This window comes from Tupaia chinensis, unplaced genomic scaffold, assembly GCF_000334495.1.
Source record: "Tupaia chinensis unplaced genomic scaffold, TupChi_1.0 Scaffold000348_1, whole genome shotgun sequence".
NCBI lineage: Eukaryota > Metazoa > Chordata > Mammalia > Scandentia > Tupaiidae > Tupaia > Tupaia belangeri.
In genome coordinates, this window is record NW_006159842.1 from 1,735,932 (window position 1) to 1,755,082 (window position 19,151).

The following is a 19,151-nucleotide window of genomic DNA, read 5'->3' on the forward strand; positions in this document are numbered from 1 at the left end:
CCTTTTCTCCTGTGCCCCCTCAAACCCCTTCTGCCTTTTTTTTTTTTTTTTTTGCCTTTATTGTCTTTATTTCTTATTTGCCTCACTTCCTGGCGTACTTCTATTTCCTAGGACCGACCTTTCCCACTCTGCACCGTCCTTCACGGAGTACTTGCCTCACTTCCTGGCGTGCTTCTGTTTCCTAGGACCAACCTTTCCCACTCTGCACCGTCCTTCACGGAGGTTGAGTACACGCCAGGGACTTCACACGCCACCATCGTGTGGCTGACTCAGCCCTCCTCCCTTGTACACCACCGAGGTCTGGACCTCTGTGTGCGGCTGCCCAATGGCCACCTCCACCTGGATGCCACCGTTGTCTCAACCTCAACCTGTGTAAAACCAGCTCATCACTCTCCTCCACATCTGCTGGACCTGCTGAAATCTCTCCTGGCCATTGAGTCAGAACCTGGGGGACCTTCTGGATCCTTCCTCATCTCCTTCCCCCCAAGTCCTGCCAACTCTGCATCTGAGCATTTTCTCGAGGGTGTCCCATGCCTTTTGGATCCTTCCTCCTCTCCTTCCCCCCAAGTCCTGCTAACTATGCATCTGAGCATTTTCTCGAGGGTGTCCCATCTTCTCTGTCACCTCCGTCTTTGCTTTCCCGAGTGACTGTATGGCTTCCCAGGGCCCTCATTTGTCCCTACGGCGGCCCCTCTCCATGTCTTTTTCCACCTGCAACAACCCTTTAGAAACACCAGTGTCTTCGTTTGTCATTCAACAAATGCTCTTAGAATGCCATTATCCTCCAAGACGTAACACTTACATTCATGTGTTTAGGATAAAGAATTTTAGGATATACATAGACTCTTTCTGATGGGATTTGCCTTCTAGTTGGTTGGGTGGAAGTGAGGAGAACAGACAATGAACAAGAAAGCACATACTTGTATGTCAGAGGGTGATAAATTCTAGGAAGAAGCGCAGAGAAGGATACGGGGATGAAATGTCACCATGGGGCAGCTCCATGCTGGACGGGGGCTCAGACAAGATGTCTCGGAAAAGGTGACCCTCCGAACAAAGAGCGAGAGAGCAAGTCTGTGGCAGTGGAGGAGGGGAGAACATTCCAGATGGCGGGAACTGTGGCTTTCTTCTTTTCTCTTTTCTTCTTCTTCTTTTTTTAATAGTGTATTTACACTCTTTATTAACTCAGGGTATCCAGAGTACATGAAACGGAGACAATAACACAAAGCAGGACAGCACGGCGAGGTAACCAGCTCAGGGAATCCTTGACTGGGAAGAAACACCTTAAAGCTGATGGCAGCATGTGACACTGTCTGGGGAGCTGTCCTGGCTCTGAGAGCTCCCATCCAGGTTTTAAGGAAGTGCCGGGAATAACTGGACTTGCTACAGCCTGGTCCTCTGCCCACGGCAAGGAGGGGAAGGGCAAAGCTCCCCAACACTCGTAGATCCTGTCTTGAGCACAGTTCTTGGAACCCACCGGTTCCTCGGGGGGAAACCACAAGGCACCCTCCTTCTCTGCCCTCTCAACGGAATCACTGCCATGAGTAATGTTTCCTTCCCCTCGGACGGTCCCAGGTTTGGAGTCCGCAGGGCTGGTCTCCCAGAGCATCCCTCGGCCTGACCTCACAGCACGCAGCCCCTCCCAGGCCATGGCAACCCCTGGCCCCGAATGCAAGTATTTTACTAGGCCAGTGAAGAATGGACGGTCCCCCAGGTCGGTGCAGTGTTCCCTGAGCAGGTCTTCAGAAGCATGCGTGAATTTCATACCAACGAGGTAGACTCTCTTCTGCTCAAAACACTTGACGATCTCTCCCACGAGGCCCCGCTGGACCTCAGAGGCTTGACGGCAATGAAGGTGCATTCACAGTTGGCCATGGCCCCCTTCCAGCTGCTTGGATTTCGACTTCCGTTGCAGTCTCCCTGGAACCATGTGCTTTCTGTATCTGAGGCTCAACCAAGAGGCCAGGTGGCTGGAGAGAAGATGGCTGGAATGAGGTGGGGAAATGGTGGGAGGACAGATGACACAGGGTCTGGCAGGTCATCAAGAGACTCTGACTGTGTGTGAGCTGGAGCCATCAGAGGGGCAGGGTTCTGCTTTCCTCTTAGAAGGGTCACTCGACCCCTGCTGAAGAATAGCACACGGGCAGGCCAGTGAGAAGGCACGTGCCACAGGTCAGGGTGAGGTGGGCTGGAGGCAGGACCTGGGCCAGCACAGTGGCCTGGCGAGAAGGGCTCAGATTTGGGGCGAGTGCTTGGAGGAGAGCTGGTGGGGTATTGTCACAGATTGGATGGGGAGTCCTGAGAGGGAGGGAGAGAGAGGGAAGAGAGAGTGGGAGAGAGAGAGTGGGAGAGAGAGAGTTGGAGAGAGAGAGGAGTCAAGGCTGATTCCAAGGGTTGTGACTGAATAACTGGAAGCGCTGAGTCACTATTTCTTATATGACGAAGACAGAGGCGCTTCGGCCAGGGGGCAGACAGGGGCCACTGAGTCTGGTTTGAAGGCACCTGAATATTGTGCAGTGGGACCACAACTGGACCCAGTTTGTCCTGAGGTCTGCCTGTATACCCCAGGATGTACGTGTGTGTCTGTGACCCAGGTTGGCCGAGACCAGAGTGGATCATGGTATGAGGGTCCTATGGGGGCCCTTTCTTTCTCTCTCTCTCTCTCTCTCAATAAATAAGCTTAAAGAGAGAGGGGGTGGTTTCAACAGGGCAGGTGTGACAGGTAAGGTTTGGGATGTCAGGTTTGGAAGGCCTTAAATCTAAGTGTGGCTTTCAGGAGAGAATGAGGCCAAAGATGTCACTCCTTGCTGAATCTCCTATAGTCAGAGCTTACCCTGGGAGAGGCAGGGGTAGGACGGGGGTAGTAAGACACGCTCTCACAGACCAGGCTGGGGAAGATGGAAAATGTCTAGAACCTTGGTTTTAGGGACCAAGAAGAAAGTTGAGTTCCCAGTAGATGGTGTAATGGCTATATCGCTGGACTGCCACGTAGTCAATCGTGGTTGAGGCCCGGACCTGGCGACTTAAAATTCATGCTGGACTTCCACATGGTCGACCGCAGTTCGAATCTCGAAACTGGAAGCTTGTTTTCTCACTCTCTCTCTCTCTCTCTCTCCCTCTCTGGTCAAATTAGAAATAAACAGATAAATAAATAAAGTTACATAAAATAATTCTTAAAAACAAAACTCATGCTAGGTGTGTGTGCGTGTGTGTCCAAGATCCTGAAAGGAGAGTGGAAGAGAAGGGATTGTGACATGGCCATCCCCTCTGGGGTGGTGATTTCTTGCTTTCTGTCTCTGTCTCTGTCTCTCTGGTAAGCGCATATAGCAAAACTCTCTCTCTCTTAAAAAAAAAAAGAAAAGAAAGAAGAAAGAAAGAAAGAAAGAAAGAAAGAAAGAAAGAAAGAAAGAAAGAAAGAAAGAAAGAAGAAAGAAAGAGAGCTGAGTCCCACACGAAAAAGCGAGGGAATCCAAACAGGTTATCGACATTCAGCGGCCTGTAGCAAGCTGGTATTAATTTCTATCTGCCCTCCAGTCCAAGCTCAGTTTCCTTACTTCCGGGAAGGCTCTTCCACCTCTCCAGGTGGTGAAGATTTTATGGCACCAGGTAGGCCCGTCTCTGGAGCACTCATCATAATTTACACTTGCTATTTGTAATTTCAGGAGATGACATGGCTATTACACCCGATCTGAGTAAGCTACACTCATGGGCTTGATGACCGGGTTCACATCTGCTCCTCTATCTGCCTAAGCACTGCACAGGGACAGGGACTGTTTCTGCCTTGTTTTGGCCTGCGACGTGAGGATGAATGGATTGGTGTGCATCGGGAGCCTGAAATCCCAAAGGCAAGGAGAGAAAATGACAGAGTGGTCGAGGTCGGCTCAACTCTCTGCAATACACGCTGTTGCCCAAGACTGGCTCGCGTGGGTCAGCCGAGGTAGGGCGTGCGAGTGGGGACAGGGCTGAGCTGACACAGGTGCCTGGGATGGCTTTCATGCTGTCTCACTGCCTGGCTTTCCTGCCCACGCTCCTGCCCGCACAATCCCTCCTAACTTCTTTCTCCATCTCTGTCTCCACCCTCGGTTCCCCGGTGGACAGCTTAGAGCTCCCACATACTGATGTTTGCAACTCATACCTGCCTTTATCCATGCTCATCCCTCTCAGCCTTCTGCTCTACCCATGGCCAAGGATTGTTTGTCTTCCACTTTCTTTTTCTTTCTTTCTTTTTTTTTTTTCATTTTCTCAGAAAAAGAAAAAGAGAGAGAGCGATAGAGAGAGAGAGAACAGTCCCCATTGTGGTTGCTCTGCAATCCTCTTCCCTCCATTCCTCTATCTGGTCAGGTTTGGGACACACACACACATGTGCCTGGCATGTTCCTCATGCCGTCAGGGCCAGGACTCAAACTGTAGATGGCCATGTTGGCCAGCTCCCTAGGTACTGTTCCCAACCATTATGCTACGGGGCTGGTCCAGTTTTAGCTAACTGGACCAGCCCCGTAGCATAATGGTTTTGAGCTTTCAAAACTCAACTCATACGTCACCTTCTCTAATGGCCTTTCATACTTCCCCAAGGCTCTCATGCTCCTATTCTATGTTACAGGGTCACTATGTGTGAACTGGTTGTTCTAGAAAGGCAGGAACCATGTTCTAGCCTTCACTATGCTCCCAGCGCCTGGCACGGTGTTCCACACACAGTAGGTGCTTAATAAATGAATGAAAGAGCCAGTGAATGAAGAGCCATCAACCCCTGGGTTTCTTGAAACAGTACAGATATCGCGCGACTCACGTATCACCCCCTGCAGGTACTCATAGTTGTCACACCATGGGGTCTGCCTGGTTTTTCTTCTGAAAATTGTGGTCACTGCAAAAATCATTCAGTAGTTCCCAGCCTAAGGTCTTTGGACCCCCAGGGGAGGCAGTAAATAAGGCTCCAAGAGCTTCACTGTCTGAAATAGCCCAACAGAAATCTTACCATCCCTGCACTCGGGCCGCACAGCCTAGTGACGACATTGGCTTCTCTGCTTTTAGCTAGGGATCCTGTCGACCTGGTGGCAAGCTGACACTGGTGCTCACGCTATTCCAAAGTAAGACTGGCTGATGATGACAACGTAAGGCTCCCTGGGGAGCATGGAAGGAAAAACAATAAGAGGCCCTGGGAAGTTAAAAGGTAGGAACAACTGAGGTGGGGCGTGGGGCCCTGGGCTTAGAATTAGGAGCTATCGCTGTGGGAGGCAGGCCCAGCTCAGTTGGACAAGCCTCCCAGGCTCTCTGGGCCCCTTCTGTGCCTGAAAAGGAGGGACTGTTCTATATGCCTTGAAGATCAAAAGAAGTCGGTGTTGGGACCAGCAGTTGGTGTAATGGCTATGTTGTTGGACTCCCATGTAGTCGACGATGGTTCGAGTCCCGGACCCAGTGGCTTAAACTCACACCAGGCACATGTGCGTGTGTGCCCAAGATCCTGAGAGGAGACTGAAGGAGAAGGGATTGTGGTGTGGCCATCCCCCTTGGGGGGTGATTTCTTGCTTTCTGTCTCTGTCTTTCTAACAAGTGCATATGTTCTATAGCAAAAAACTTTCCAAAAAAAAAAAAAAAAAGTTGGTGTCTCCAGTTGAAAACAAAAGGAGGAGTGGGCTTTTTTTTTTTTTTTTTCTTTCTTTTTTTGATTTTTGCCATAGGGAGCGTATGCTCATCAGAGAGAGACAGAGAAGGAAAGTGAAAAATCAGCTCCCAGGAGAAGTGGCCACCCGTAATCCATTCTCCTCTCTTCTCCTAGGACTTTGGGCACACACACACATGCTCCCAGTGTGATTTTGAAGCCACGGGGTCTTGGACTCAAACTGTGATCAGCCAAGTAGGAGTTCAGTGCCTTAACCACCATGCCACCTCCTGACCCTCAAGGAGTAGGTTTTTGTCCAGCCTGGGAGGTCCCTGAGGAGAACGTGACAGAGGTGGCTGGGGAGGACATTTGGGGAAATAAAGAGGTGTTCCCAAGGATGGAGATCAGGTTACGAAGAGCGGGGAAGCCGGGGACAGAAGGGTGTGGGCACCAGTGCGAACACCCATTTGATCCTGGCTGGGTATTAACTTGTATGAATCGATACGCCCACTTCCGCTTCGTGTCCTGCCCGTGTGAACAGTGATAAAGGTGGCAAAGTTTGAAACAGTGCCCAGAGGGCTCCTTGAGAAGATCCATGAAAGCATCAAAAGCTTTTTCCAGCAACGCCACAATGTGGAGGCCACCCCAGAGGAACTGACACCCTACTGCTCAAATTCCCGGAAACGAGGCCACGTCATAGTGCCCCCAGGCCTGCTTTTGTGCCCGCCAGAATCTTTGAAACATAAGATCTATCTGGATGTCTCCTCTCCTACTCACTCAGCCCATTTACTAGTAGGAACCCACGAATTGCTCTCCCTCTCCACCTGGAATCAGAGGGAAGTCAGTGGAAAACCAGCCCTCCCCTTCAGTGGGGTTGGAGTGCGTCTGCATTGACCTCCGTGGTGAGACCAGCTGCAGGTCCTGCGGCTGCCTCTGCGTCTGCTGGGGACTGGGCCCTGCTTCATTCTGCAAGCCAGAGACATCCGATGGCTGCTTTTTCTCCCCATGGCCTCTCCGAGTGGCTGCACTGGAAAATCCCTGCCTGTGTCAGCAGGCTGCGCCTGTAAATAACGTGGAGGATAAAAGAAGCCTTTCTGCTTTCAAATGGGGACAGGCACATCCCAGTAAATTACCTGCATGCTTTCTTAATAGAAGCAAAAAGGTTTGGGTGGCTCGTGTTGCCTACGACAGAAGCACTTTTCTCTAATCGGAGCCCCCACAGATGGGATAATGATCGCATTCTTATCTCTGTCTCTAAACAAAGATGCAAAAAACCTGGAGCCAGGCAAACTTTCCTTTATGACACTTCGAGGAAAAAGCAGGGAATGGTGGAAACCTCTTGGCGATAAACCTGCCAAGTACTGGAAGTTCCATAGGAGTGTACGGCCTTCTCTAGGAGCATGTCCGCTTCCTACATGCGGAAGTGCACTTCGATGTCTCTCTTATTTATTTTTAAGTTTGCTGTAGGGTACCTATGCTCACCAGAGAGGCGAAGTGATATATCACCCCCTGCAGGAATGGCCATGCTACAATCTCTTCTCCATAATCCTCCTGGGATTTGGGGCATGCACACACATGTGCCCGGCATGTCTCCTAAGTTGCTGAATCTGGGACTCAAATCACATCGTCAGTCATGTGGGATCCAGCTGCCTTAACCCCCATGCCATCTGCTGGTCCACACTTTTTTTTTTTCCTTGAGAGAGAGATTTTTTTGCTATAGAGGGTGTGTGTTTGCCAGAGAGACAGAGAGAAAATGAGAGATCACCTCTCCCCCCGAGGGTTGGCCAGGCTGCAATCCCGTCTCCTCCATTCTCCTCTTGGGATTTTGAGCATGCACGCACATGCGCCCGGTGTGAGTGTCAAGCCTCCATGTCCAGGACTAGAACTGCAGTCGGCCATGTGGGAGTCCAGCGATGTAACCACTATGCCATCTGCAGATCCCATCCACACTTCTGCATTTTAACCTCAGTTTATTTATCCACAAAACAGAAGGAAGAGGTTCCTGCTTAGTCGGGAATATACTCGCCCTGCTGGTGGAGTTTGTGCAGAAGTTATGAGGTGTTCCTAAGGGGGGTCAGGGGTCAGGGAAGAATGTGCTGGAAAGGTTTGTGACAAAAGAAAAGGATGACGTTGCTCTCTGTTGGTCTCCTTTCAAGTCCAGCTCACCAGTGGGCCGGGGAGGTCTGCGTTCTACCTGCGTGTTCCCGGAAGGGCGGGAGAGCGCTGCTCTGGTCTCCAACCCAGAGTCTCGTCCAGCCTGACTCAGAGTTCAGCGAGAGAGAGGCCTTCAATTTCCTCCTAATCAAGAAGCAGCACATTTTTAACCTTATTAGAAGATAAGCCAGGCACCAAGGGAGTTTAGAGGGAGAGAGGGGCGTTCATGGAGGCCGTTTCTGTGTGCGATTCTCTGCCGGGTGGCCTCCCAGCGTGAAGAGTGTCTGAGCAAGGAGGACGAAAAGACTGTTGGAAGATTAGACTTAGGGTTGTGACTTTATTCTTTCTTTATTCTTCAGTTTATTTTAAATGTTCACTTTTAATTTTGGTTGCAATGCGCATAACTCCTGGACCATCCAGACACGTGACTATCCTTCTATTTGCGTAGGGCACGACTACTCACTCAAAGCCAAAAAAAGAACAAAACGATCTCTGAATTAACCACAGCGTCACCTACTGAATTTGCTCCAGACACTGAGAACGTGCACTATTTATTTACTGGGTGAGTTTAACTCCTTCCAGGCCACCTCTTCCTGAGTTCTCCATGACGAGGAGGTCCTTGGAGAGGGAGAAGAATAAACAGGCTCGCACAGCAGGCTGGCTGTCCGCCGAAACGGAAATGTGTTTACGGTGTGAGAGAGAAAAAAAAAAAAAACGATGCTGGGCAGTGAAGATGGCAAAAAGAGATAAAGGGGATTTGGTTAGAAGCGAGAGTTAAATGATAGTAAAGGTCTAGAGAAGCCGTGATCAATAAATATAAAGTTCAACCTCATTGCTTTTTGCTGCTGAGAAGGGCTGAGCCCCGCCTGCCTCCCCCCTGCAGGCCCGAGGCTGCGACTGTGTGCTGTGGATCGAGCGGAGGGAGGCCCTCACACTCCAGCAAGAAATTCACTCGATCGAAAGAGGGTTCTCGCTAAGGCGAGGGACGAACCCAGCAATCTTGCCGTTTCACGCCCAGGTGAGTGTGCGAAGAGCAGCCACCGTGGTCTTAGCTGCCCTGCCGGACCCTGGGCCTCCATGAAGACGCTGTCCAGACAGTCCCAGGTACTCCCACTGGGTGTCCTAGTTTTTACAACATTAATCCAAGAAGGGACCTGTTTACCATCAACTTAAAACATATTTTTAATTGCTATAGGATATGTGCCCTTGTCAGAGAAAGAAAGAACAAGAGAGAGAAGCACCCCCCACCCCTCCCACCCTAATGCAATGGAATCATACAGCAATCCCTTCTCTTCCATTTTTCTTTTCTTTTTTTTTTCCCCCTTTGGAGAGATTTTTGCTATAGGGTGTGTGTGCTCGCCAGAAAGACAGAGAAAGACAGAGAAACAGAAAGCAAGAAATCATCCCCCCAAGGGATGGCCATGCCACAATTCCTTATGCTCCTCTCAGTATCTTGGGCACATACACACACATGCCTGGCGTGAGTTTAAGCCACCAGGTCTGGGACTTGAACTGTGGTCGACTACATGGGAGTCCAGCGACATAGCCATTACGCCAACTGCTGGTCCCTCATTTTTCCAATCTGTCAGGATCTGGGGCATGCTCACACATATGCCTGGTATGTTTTTCTACCTGCCAGGACTGGAATTTGAACAGCAGCCAATCAGCTCTCTGGGGCGCAGCTTCCCTAGCCACTCCTACTGGGCCAGCCTTGCGATCAATTTAGAACTGGGGGTCCCCTCCACTTGCATTGTGAGCTATAAGTATATGCCTTGGGGAGCAACGGAGCGAGAGATTCTGGGAAATGATCTTCAGCCCGGGAGAGGTAAGCCAGGGGAGAGGCCTGCCTCCTTCCCACTGTCCTCATGGCCCCCGAGCTGCGTATGCAGGGAGGGACACTGGTCTCCTAGCACACTCATGGCAGGGTCTGAACCTGGCTGGGGAGTCCATGCTGCACTGAGTGTCAGAAAGGCTCTATTAGGAACATGACGCACTTGCACATCGTTCTGAGGCCTGCAATTTTTTTCTTTCCTTTTTCTTTCCTTTCTTCTTTTTTTTTAAGTTTTTGTCATAGGGCACATGCTTGTGCTGAAGAGAGACAGAGAGAGACACACACACACAGAGAAAGTAAGGAATCACCTCCAGAGGAGAAGGCTAAGCCACAATCCCTTCTTCATTCTTCTCTTGGGATTGTGGGTGCACATACAGACATGCACCTGCACGCGCGCACACGCCCAGTGTAATTTTTCACACCACCAGGGGACTCGACCATAGTCGGCTGTGTGGGAATCCAGCACCTTAACCACCATGCCATCTGCTGGACCCTCTCTTTTTTTCTTTTACTCCCAAAGAGGCTTGGACTTCCCCGAGAGGAGAAGCCCCTCTGGCCTCTCAGACACTACACTGTGAAGATATTCTATCATCAGTTACTGGAGAGACCAGCCGACACGTGGAGGAGGAAGCTGCGGGAAGGATCCCTGTTACATTACTTCCTACCAGCTGGGGAGTGGGCTGGGAGGAGGCCGGGTCCATCCCGGCTGCTCTACCAGAGTTTTACAGACCGAGTGATTTATGGACGACCGAAATCCACCGCTCTGGTTCCTGGGGTGGAAGGTCAGGACGAAGGTGCCGGCAGAATCTGCTCTAGACAGCGCCGGTGCTTCATGTCCGCACACGGTGGAAGGGACAAGGGGCTCTCCAAGGTGTCCTTCATAAGGCAAGGATCCCACTCCCAGGGGCTGTGCCCTTGAGACTAATCACTCTCCCAAGGCCCCACCTCCAATTATCAGCACATTGCGGGGCGGGGTTTCAACATGCAAATTAGGGGCATGGCCGGCACAAGCATTCAGTCCCTGGCCCTCACTGAACCATCCACCATCCTCTGGTGCGTGTCTAATCTGTGCTGACCTGTGTTAAGGGCAGAGGTGTTCGACACAGACGGCATCTTGTGGCAGAGGTGGGCATGGGACACCACATGGGACCAGGTGGACACGTTCGTGCCACAGGTGGTGGCCCAGGGGCAGGTGCAGCGGGAAGGAGAGGGACTCTGGGCACTCCACAAGGCGTGAGGTTCGAAACAGATCCTGACGGATAACTGAAGGGGATGGAATCTTCAAATTGACAGGAGGGATTCAGAGGCCTCTTGGCCAATGGCAGGGTCCTGCGGGGTGACTCCTGTGGGCCGTGCATTGCATTCACACACGCTGGAGGGGGTTTCTGGTGCCTCTTGGGGAGCAGGGGAGGAGAGGGGATGGGGAGATTGCAGATTGTGCTCAGTCTTCTCAGGCTTCTTGTTTCTCTGTGTGAAGCAGAGAGAGAAGCGTGGGGCTCCCCGGTGCTGCACACATGCTTTGGAGGGGGCAACAGCTCATCAGTGGGAAGGACAGCAGCAGGAGGCCACGTGGGCAGGCTCTTGCTTCCCATGGCCGTCCTCAGCTGCATCTCTGCACGTGGGACCGTGACCTGGCAGGCCAGTAGTCTAGGAGGGGTCAGAAGGCATTTCCCCTCCTTCCCTCTCCTTCCCTCCCCGCTAACCTGGGCCCCTTCCATCCCCGCTAAGCTGGGTCCAGGAGTGGAGGGGGGATCAGGGTAGTGTGTGTGTAAGTGAAGTCTTTGTCCCCTTGGACAGTGGCAGTAGGGCCACTCAGTGCTAAATACTCTCTTGGGTTTGATCACAAGACAGTTCACAGTTGGCTTCTTAGAAGCTGCCCATTCCAAACCACCACAGACAGCGCTTAGCCTGCGGGTTGCAAGGGGACTGCTGTGGGGTGAGCATGTGGGAGCACTGCAGAGACAGAGGTCTGTCAGAGAGAGGGGGGCTGTTCCTCACTGAGCACAGAGGGGTGAGAGGGCAGAGAGGAAGGGGAAGGGGAAGGACGACCCTGGGCTCTGTCTCCGTTAATGGAGGAGAGCGAACCCCCAAACCCGGTGTTAGAAGTATATTTGCAGGGCCACCATGTGCGTGGAAACTAAGGTGCTGGATTCCCACTTGGCCAACTGTGCTGTTCAAGTTCTAGACTGAGTGGCTTGAAACTCACTCAGGGCACGTGTGTGTGTGTGTGTCCAAAATCCCAGGAGGAGAATGGAGGAGAAGGGGCTGGCCATCGCCCTCTGGGGAGTGATTTCTCAATTTCCCTCTTTTTCTGTCTCTCTCCAGTGAGCGCATGCACCCTCTGGCAAAAACCTAAAAAGAAAAGAAAAAAAGAAAGAAGAGAAAAGAAAAGAAAAGAAAAGAAAAGAGAAAAGAAAAGAAAAAAAGAAAAAAGAAAAGAAAAGAGTATTTTTGCACTTACGTTTCTTAAGGTGCAGTAGTTTTGAGTTTTGTTGTCCATTTCATCCTTCCAAGAGTCCTGCAAGGTAGGTATTCCTGGTGAGCCCTTTTACAGGTGGAAACACAAACTCAGAGAGATCCTTTAACCAAAGCCACCTAACAAGAAACAGAGGCACAATTCGGAATTTGAAGTCTTCTGGCTCCAAAGCCCCCGTGTTTTGCAACCAGACCATGCCTAGCCCACAGGGGGTTCTGGGAATGCACAGCCTTCCCCGGGTTCCCTGGGAAGCCCCTGCTGAGAGGAACGAGAAACCTGTGCTGCTTTCATTCAAGGCGGATGAGCCGGGGTGTCACATGTATTGGATATTGTATGGAACACATGCATAAAAGAAAAATCGAATTTTTAAAATTTTTAAAATTACACAAGTGGGCCCAGCAGTTAGCGTAATGGCTATGTTGCTGGACTCTCATGTAGTCAATCGCGGTTCGCGTCCTGGACCCGGTGGCTTAAACTCACGCTGGGCGCGTATGCATACGTGCCCAGGATCCCAAGAGGAGAATGGAGGAGAAGGGATTGTGGCGTGGCCATCCCCCCAGGGGGTGATTTCTCACTTTCTGTCTCTATGTCTCTCTCTGTCTTTCTGGCAAGCACATGCGCCCTATAGCAAAAAACCTTTAAAAAAAAATTACACAAGTGATTCATAGTTACGTCTTAAAAAGCCATGCAGTACAGATAAATCCTAAGTGAGGGTTGCCACCACCCCTCTCCCAGCCCCTTGGGAGCCAGGGACTGGTGTGGGCCCTGAGACAGCTGCCTGAGCATTTTACACGACAGCACGCACACACAGAAACACGCAGCAGCTTTCGTTTTCTTTACATGAATGGTCAGATACCATATGGATGGCTTGCAATTCGCTCTTTTCACTGAAAAATTTAACTTGATATTTCAATTTCACTTCCTATAGAGCTACCTCATTTTTTTTTCCCAAAGGTTTGGTCATTGGGTGAGCGTACTCACCAAAGAGATAGTGAGAGGGAAAGTAAGAAATCACTCCCCAGGGGTGATTGCCATGCCACAATCCCTTCTCCTCTATTCTCCTGCTGGGATTTTGGGACACACGCACGCATATGCCCGGCATGATTTTCAAGCTACCGGGCCTGGGACTAGAACCACAGTCAGCCAATGTGGGAGTCCAGTGCTATAACCACTAGGCAACCTGGTGGCCTCAGAGCTACCTTATTTTTAAGTGCTAAATAATATGCCATTACATATATTGTGCATTTACATATACATATGTATGTATATATATATATGTAAATATATGTATCTCTATATATGTATATGTTTAATTAACTGTTTTCCTCTCCTGAACACTTTAATCACTTACATTTTATTTTTTACTACTACAGACAATATAACAAAGAACATCTTTGTCTACGCCTTCCTATAAACCTAAAGAATATGTCTCTATGATAGACACCCAGAAGTAAAAGTCCTGATAGAATAGTAAGGCATTTTATTTTTCTCTTAAAGATTGCTATAGAGCACCTGCACTCAGAGAGACAGAAAGAGAGAGGGATAGAAAATGAGAACCTCCCCCTCCCCCGGGAGATGACTATGCCTCAGTCCCTTCTCCATTCCGCTCTCAGGGTTTGGGGCATGCACACATACATGCCTGGTGTGTTTTCCAAGTTGCTGGGTCTGGGATTCAAAGCGCACAGTTGGCCATGTGGGATCCAGCTGCCTTAGTCACCATTCTGCCAGCGGGCCCATGGCAAGGGCATTTAAAAAAAAAAAAAGAATTGTTTGTTTAAGTTTATTTATAATTATTACAATCTTTTTAAAAATTTTCTATAGGGCATGTGTGTGTGCTCACCAGAGAGAGAGAGAAAGAGAGAGGGAAAGTGAGGAAGTAAGCTGCCAAGTCCAGGACAGGAACTGCAGGAGACCGTGTGGGAGTCCAGCACCTAACCACCACACCACCTGCTGGCCCCTAATAAGGGCACTTTTTTTTTTAAAAAAAAGAGATTTTTGCTATAAGTTGTGTTTGCTCACTGGAGACACACAGAGAGACAGAGACAGAAAGCGAGAAATCACCCCCCAGGAGGAATGGCCACGCCACAATCCTTTCTCCTCCACTCTCCTCTCAGGATCTTGGGCACGCATGCACACGCGCCCGGCATGAGTTTCAATCCACCAGGTCTGGAACTCGAATCACTGTCAACTATGCGGGAGTCCAGTGACATAACCGTTATGCCATCTGCTGGCACCCAGTAAGGGCATTTTTAATTTGAACAAATATTCTTTGCCAATTTATAGTCCGAACAGCGAATCAGACTTCTCATTGCCCCATACTCCCTTGGACATTGGATGTTATCAATATTATGATTTGTAACCTAAATAAAATATTTTATCTGCATTTTCCTGATTTCTGATCAGTATTGTTCATATGTTCACTGCTTAGTTATATAATTATATACATTTTTAATGTGTGTGTTGACTTGTTACAGTTCCCCTTCCATGAATTACTTGTTCTTTTTTCCTATTTTAACCATTTTGTAGAGAGGCTTTATATACCCTGGATAGTAATTCTTAGTTGTTATACATTTTTTTTTTTTGGAGAGATTTTTGCTATAGGGCGCGTCCGCTCGCCAGACAGACAGAGAGAAACATAGAGGCAAAAAGCGAGAAATCACCCCCCAGGGGGGATGGTCACGCCGCAATCCCTTCTCGTCCATTCTCCTCTCGGGATCTTGGGCACGCATGCACACGCACCCGGTGTGAGTTTTAAGCCACCGGGTCTGGGACGTGAACCGCGGTCAACTACATGGGAGTCCAGCGACATAGCCATTACGCTAACTGCTGGTTCCCGTTAGTTGTTATACATTTTTCATCTAGTTCTCCCAATCTACAAATTGCCTTTTAATTTTGCTAACATCATTTTTTTGTTTTTGGTTGGATATAAATAATTAATTTTGACCTACTCAACCTATCAATTTTTTTCTCCTTTTGGTGTCTTCCCTAAGAAGGTCTTCCATACCCCCAGGTTGTATTTTCTCCTTTTATTTTTTATTTATGTATTATTATTATTATTATTTTTTTAGAGAGAGAGATGTTTTGCTACAGGGCACATGCACTTGGCCTGAGAGACAGAGAGGGACGAAAAGACAAATCACCCCCCAGGGGATGGCTATGCCACAATCTCTTCTCTCCCATTCTCTTCTAGGGAACTTGGGCACGCACGCACATGTGCCAAGCGTGAGCTTTAAGTCATTGGGTCTAGGACTCAAACGCGGTCGACTACATGGGAGTCCAGAGATATAACCATTACGCCATCTGCTGATCCCTATTTTATTATTTTTTAAAGCTGTTTGCCATAGGGCACATGTGCTTGCCAGAAAGAGAAAGACAGTGAGAAGGAAAGTGAGAAATCACACACACACACACACACACACACACACACCGTGGGAGGGGGCCACACTACAATCCCTTCTCCATTCTCCTCTGGGATTTTGGGCACGCACACACCCACACACATGCCTGGTGTGATTTTTATTTTTTATTTTTTGAGAGGTTTTTGATATAGGGCACATGTGCTCACCAGAAAGAAAGACAGAGCCAGAGAGACAGAAAGTGAGAAATCACCTCCCGGGGAGGATGGCCATGCCACAATCCCTTCTCCTCCATTCTCCACTCAGGATCTTGGCCACTCACGCACACTCACCCAGCGTGAATTTAAGCCACCAGGTCTGAGACTCAAACCACAGTCGACTACATGGGAGTCCAGAGACATTGCCATTACACCAAATGCTGGTCTCCACCCAGTGTGACTTTTAAGCCCCAGGTCCAGGACTCAGACTGTGATTGGCCATGTGGGAGGCTAGTGCCTTAACCACTCCACCACCTGCTGGCCCCTGTATTTCTCTCTAATGTTTCTGTAGTGCTTTCTTCCCTTTCGTACCGCTGTAGTCCACTTGAACTGTTTTGTGTGTGGTAAGGAGTTAAGTGCTGTTTACTTTTATCCACGGAGATAGCTTTGGTGACCATTATGGGCGGCTCTCCTTGTGTTTCCCCCCTCCCTATGGTTTCACTTAGGCCCACCTCGTCCAGACCCATCCTCTCGGCCTAGGGCCCAATCTTAGGGTTTAAGGTAATCCCATACATCTTGTCTACACCAGAGGGTGGCACGATGCTGGTTCTAGTGATCAGTTCAGAATCAGGACACGGCCCAGTCAAGGGAGGGGACGTTTTCTGGTGGCATGTGGGAGAAATGCTTTGCTCACCTCTAGAAGACAGCCCCTAGGGTAGAGGGGAGGCCCCTTTTATCTGCTGGACATTATGCTTTGTGGGTGTGGCTTTGCCATGGCTTTCTGCCACCACCAGGGAAGACAGCCTGAGGGTGAGGCGAAGGTGAAGGGGGGCACTCTGTGAAGGGGACTTTCAGGAGGAGAGCCAGGGCCATGGATTAAGCAATCTTGAAGTGTCACTCCCATGTGACCTACCTCTGGGCTTCCTTACATGAATGATCCATTTTCTTATTATCGGAGGCTGATTGGGTCAAGTCCACTGTTATGAGAAGCAGGCCATAGACCAACCTCGCAGAGCGACTGTCCCAGTGCTACATATAGAGAGCCCATCCTCCAATCACTAATCAGAAATGATGTGCTCCTGGGGGCCAGCAGGTGGCGTGGTTGTTAAGGCACTGGACTTCCACATGGCAGACTATGGTTCGAGTCCTGGACCTGGTGGCTCACTTTCTCACTTTCCCTCTCTCTCTTTCTATCTCTCTCTGGCCAGCACGTATGCCCTGTAACAAACTAAAAATAATACTAATGAAAATAAAATAAATAATTCTTAAAAAAAATGATATGCCCCAGTGCTCAAGTGATCTGTCTCTTATCTGTGTATTCTTAGGCTAATATCTTGCTGTTTTAATGACTGTGGCTTATGTAATTATAATGTAGTTTATGCTGATAGCCTAGGTCCCTCTTTATCCTACTTCCTTTTTTTAACAATCGCCTAGTTATTTTTGTTCCTTTTTTTCTTCCAGATGAATTTAAATTATGTTTATCAAGTTCCATAAAGTTCTGCGGGGATTTTGACAGGGGTTCCTTTGAATGTGGGGAGAACTGGCATCTTCCCAACGCTGACACTCTCTATCCAGGAACACGAGATGACTCCCCGTTTATTCAGATCTTCTTTTAGGGTACTCGGTAGAGTTTTATAGCTTTTCCAGCAAAGTCTTGTTCAGCTCTAATAGGAAGTCTTTGAGAACTTAGAGGCATTGGTTGTTGTTTGTCTATAATTGTTTCTCATCGTTAAGTGGTATCTATTTTTTAAAAATAATTATTTACTTAATTTTATTTATTAAAATTATTTTTTAATTTGCTATAGGGCACATGTGCTCACGAGAGAGAGAGAGAGATTGAGAGCAAGCTGCTAGGTCCAGAACTCCAACTGCAGTTGGCTACGTGGGAGTCCAATGACGTAACCACTATACCACCTGTTGGCCCCTCTGGGTTTTTTTAAGTTTCTTTCTCTTCTTCCTGAGCAAGAGAGACAGAGAGACAGAGAGAGAGCGCCCCCAACAGTCTTGACGCTGTGATCCACGCCCAGCCTCAGCCAGTCCCAGGTCACAGCATGCACCTGCCTGGTGTATTCAAGAGCTCCCCGGACACGAACCTGGAACCTCTCAAGTGCATCAGCCTCGCAGAGAGTTGCATTACCGCTGCTCAGCCGGCCAGCCCCGAGGGTGTCAGTTTTTAATTGGTGGCATGGAGGGAAGCTTTGATCTTTGATGTTGCTTTGGCCTCTGATGTTCCACCCTGTGCTGGAATCTTATCATCTAAGTCTGTCATTTCATGCCTCTGGATTTCCTAGGTAGAAGATCATATCAGCTGAAAATAACGTTTTTCTCTTTCATCCTTCTATTTCTTCTCCTGAATCTGTTGGGCAGGAGGGACCTTCCTAGATTGTTTCCAGACAGAACGGGCAATGTTTCTAAGGGTTTTCTGAAAGTTACATAATTAAGAAAGCTTCATTTTCTTCCCTGCTTTGTTGAACTGTTTTTTTTTTTAATGAAGAAAAATACATAGAATCTTATCAGATGCTTTTTTTTTTCTTTTTTTGGTGTGTAGTGGGATAACCACATAGAATTTTTCTTTTTTATCCAGCAAACTATATTAATATATTTCATACTGTGGAATGTGCTTGTATTACTGGGATAAACCCCAACTGGTCATGAGATGCTATTATATTAATGCAGTGGTCGAATTTGATTTACAATGATTTTCTTTTGGATTTGGGCAACTGTATTCAAACTGAGAGGTGGCCTGAGTCTATGCCTGCCAGTCTGTGCTCTCCATGAGTGGCTGCTCTTCTGCCTCCCTCGCCACGGCTTCTCATCCTCCTCTGCGGGCCCCAGGCCTGGCCCGAGCTGGGGCCTGGGCCTCCCCCTTCCTCTCTTCTCTCTCTAGACCCACTCACAGGCGAGCTCTTACAGGCGTTTACGGGTTGACGTCAATGACAACTAATTTTATGTGTGCGTGTGTACAGTTTTTATCCTCTAAAATATGTGTGATGTTAACAGGGACAGAATCGTGTTTGTTTCTGACAGATGCAAAATCTGAGGCTCAGAGAGCCCGAGGGATCTCTCAAGGTCAGTGATGATCAAGCCGGACTGGACGCTGTCCCCTCTGCAGATCTAAGGGACTACCAGTGTGTCGGAGGCTGCGGGCCTGTCAGGAGTTGGAGGCTCAGTCCAGGTGGGCTAAAGAGACCCTGTGTCCCATCCTCCCTTTCCTCCTATCTCACTTTCTTGGAGGACAGACAGCAGGCAGACGACCTTAGCAAGAACATGTGTGTGGGACTTGGCTATGTCGTGAGCTGTTGACCTTGGGCAGTTGGGAAAGGGGCCATTCTGTCTGTGTGTGCTGGTGCCTGCTGTTGGCCTCTCAGGGGCCCAGGCTCCACCCTCCTCCACCTGCTCTGCCCCCTGCGCACCCCAGACTGCCTGGATTGGGCAGCACCAAGGAGAATCCTTCTTCTCTGGCTCTGGTTAGATTGGGCCAGTGGGCAGCACCAGCAGAATATTCGAGAACAGGAAGGTTAGGGATTAGTTTCCCTAACTCTTT

At 49.2% G+C, this 19,151-nt stretch overlaps 1 pseudogene; it reads right to left on the minus strand.

The window, feature by feature from the left end:
- LOC102472119 (nucleoside diphosphate kinase A pseudogene) overlaps nt 1-1,909 on the minus strand; it is a 7,103-nt pseudogene extending 5,194 nt beyond the window's left edge.
- Nucleotides 1,910-19,151: the final 17,242 nt, after the last annotated feature.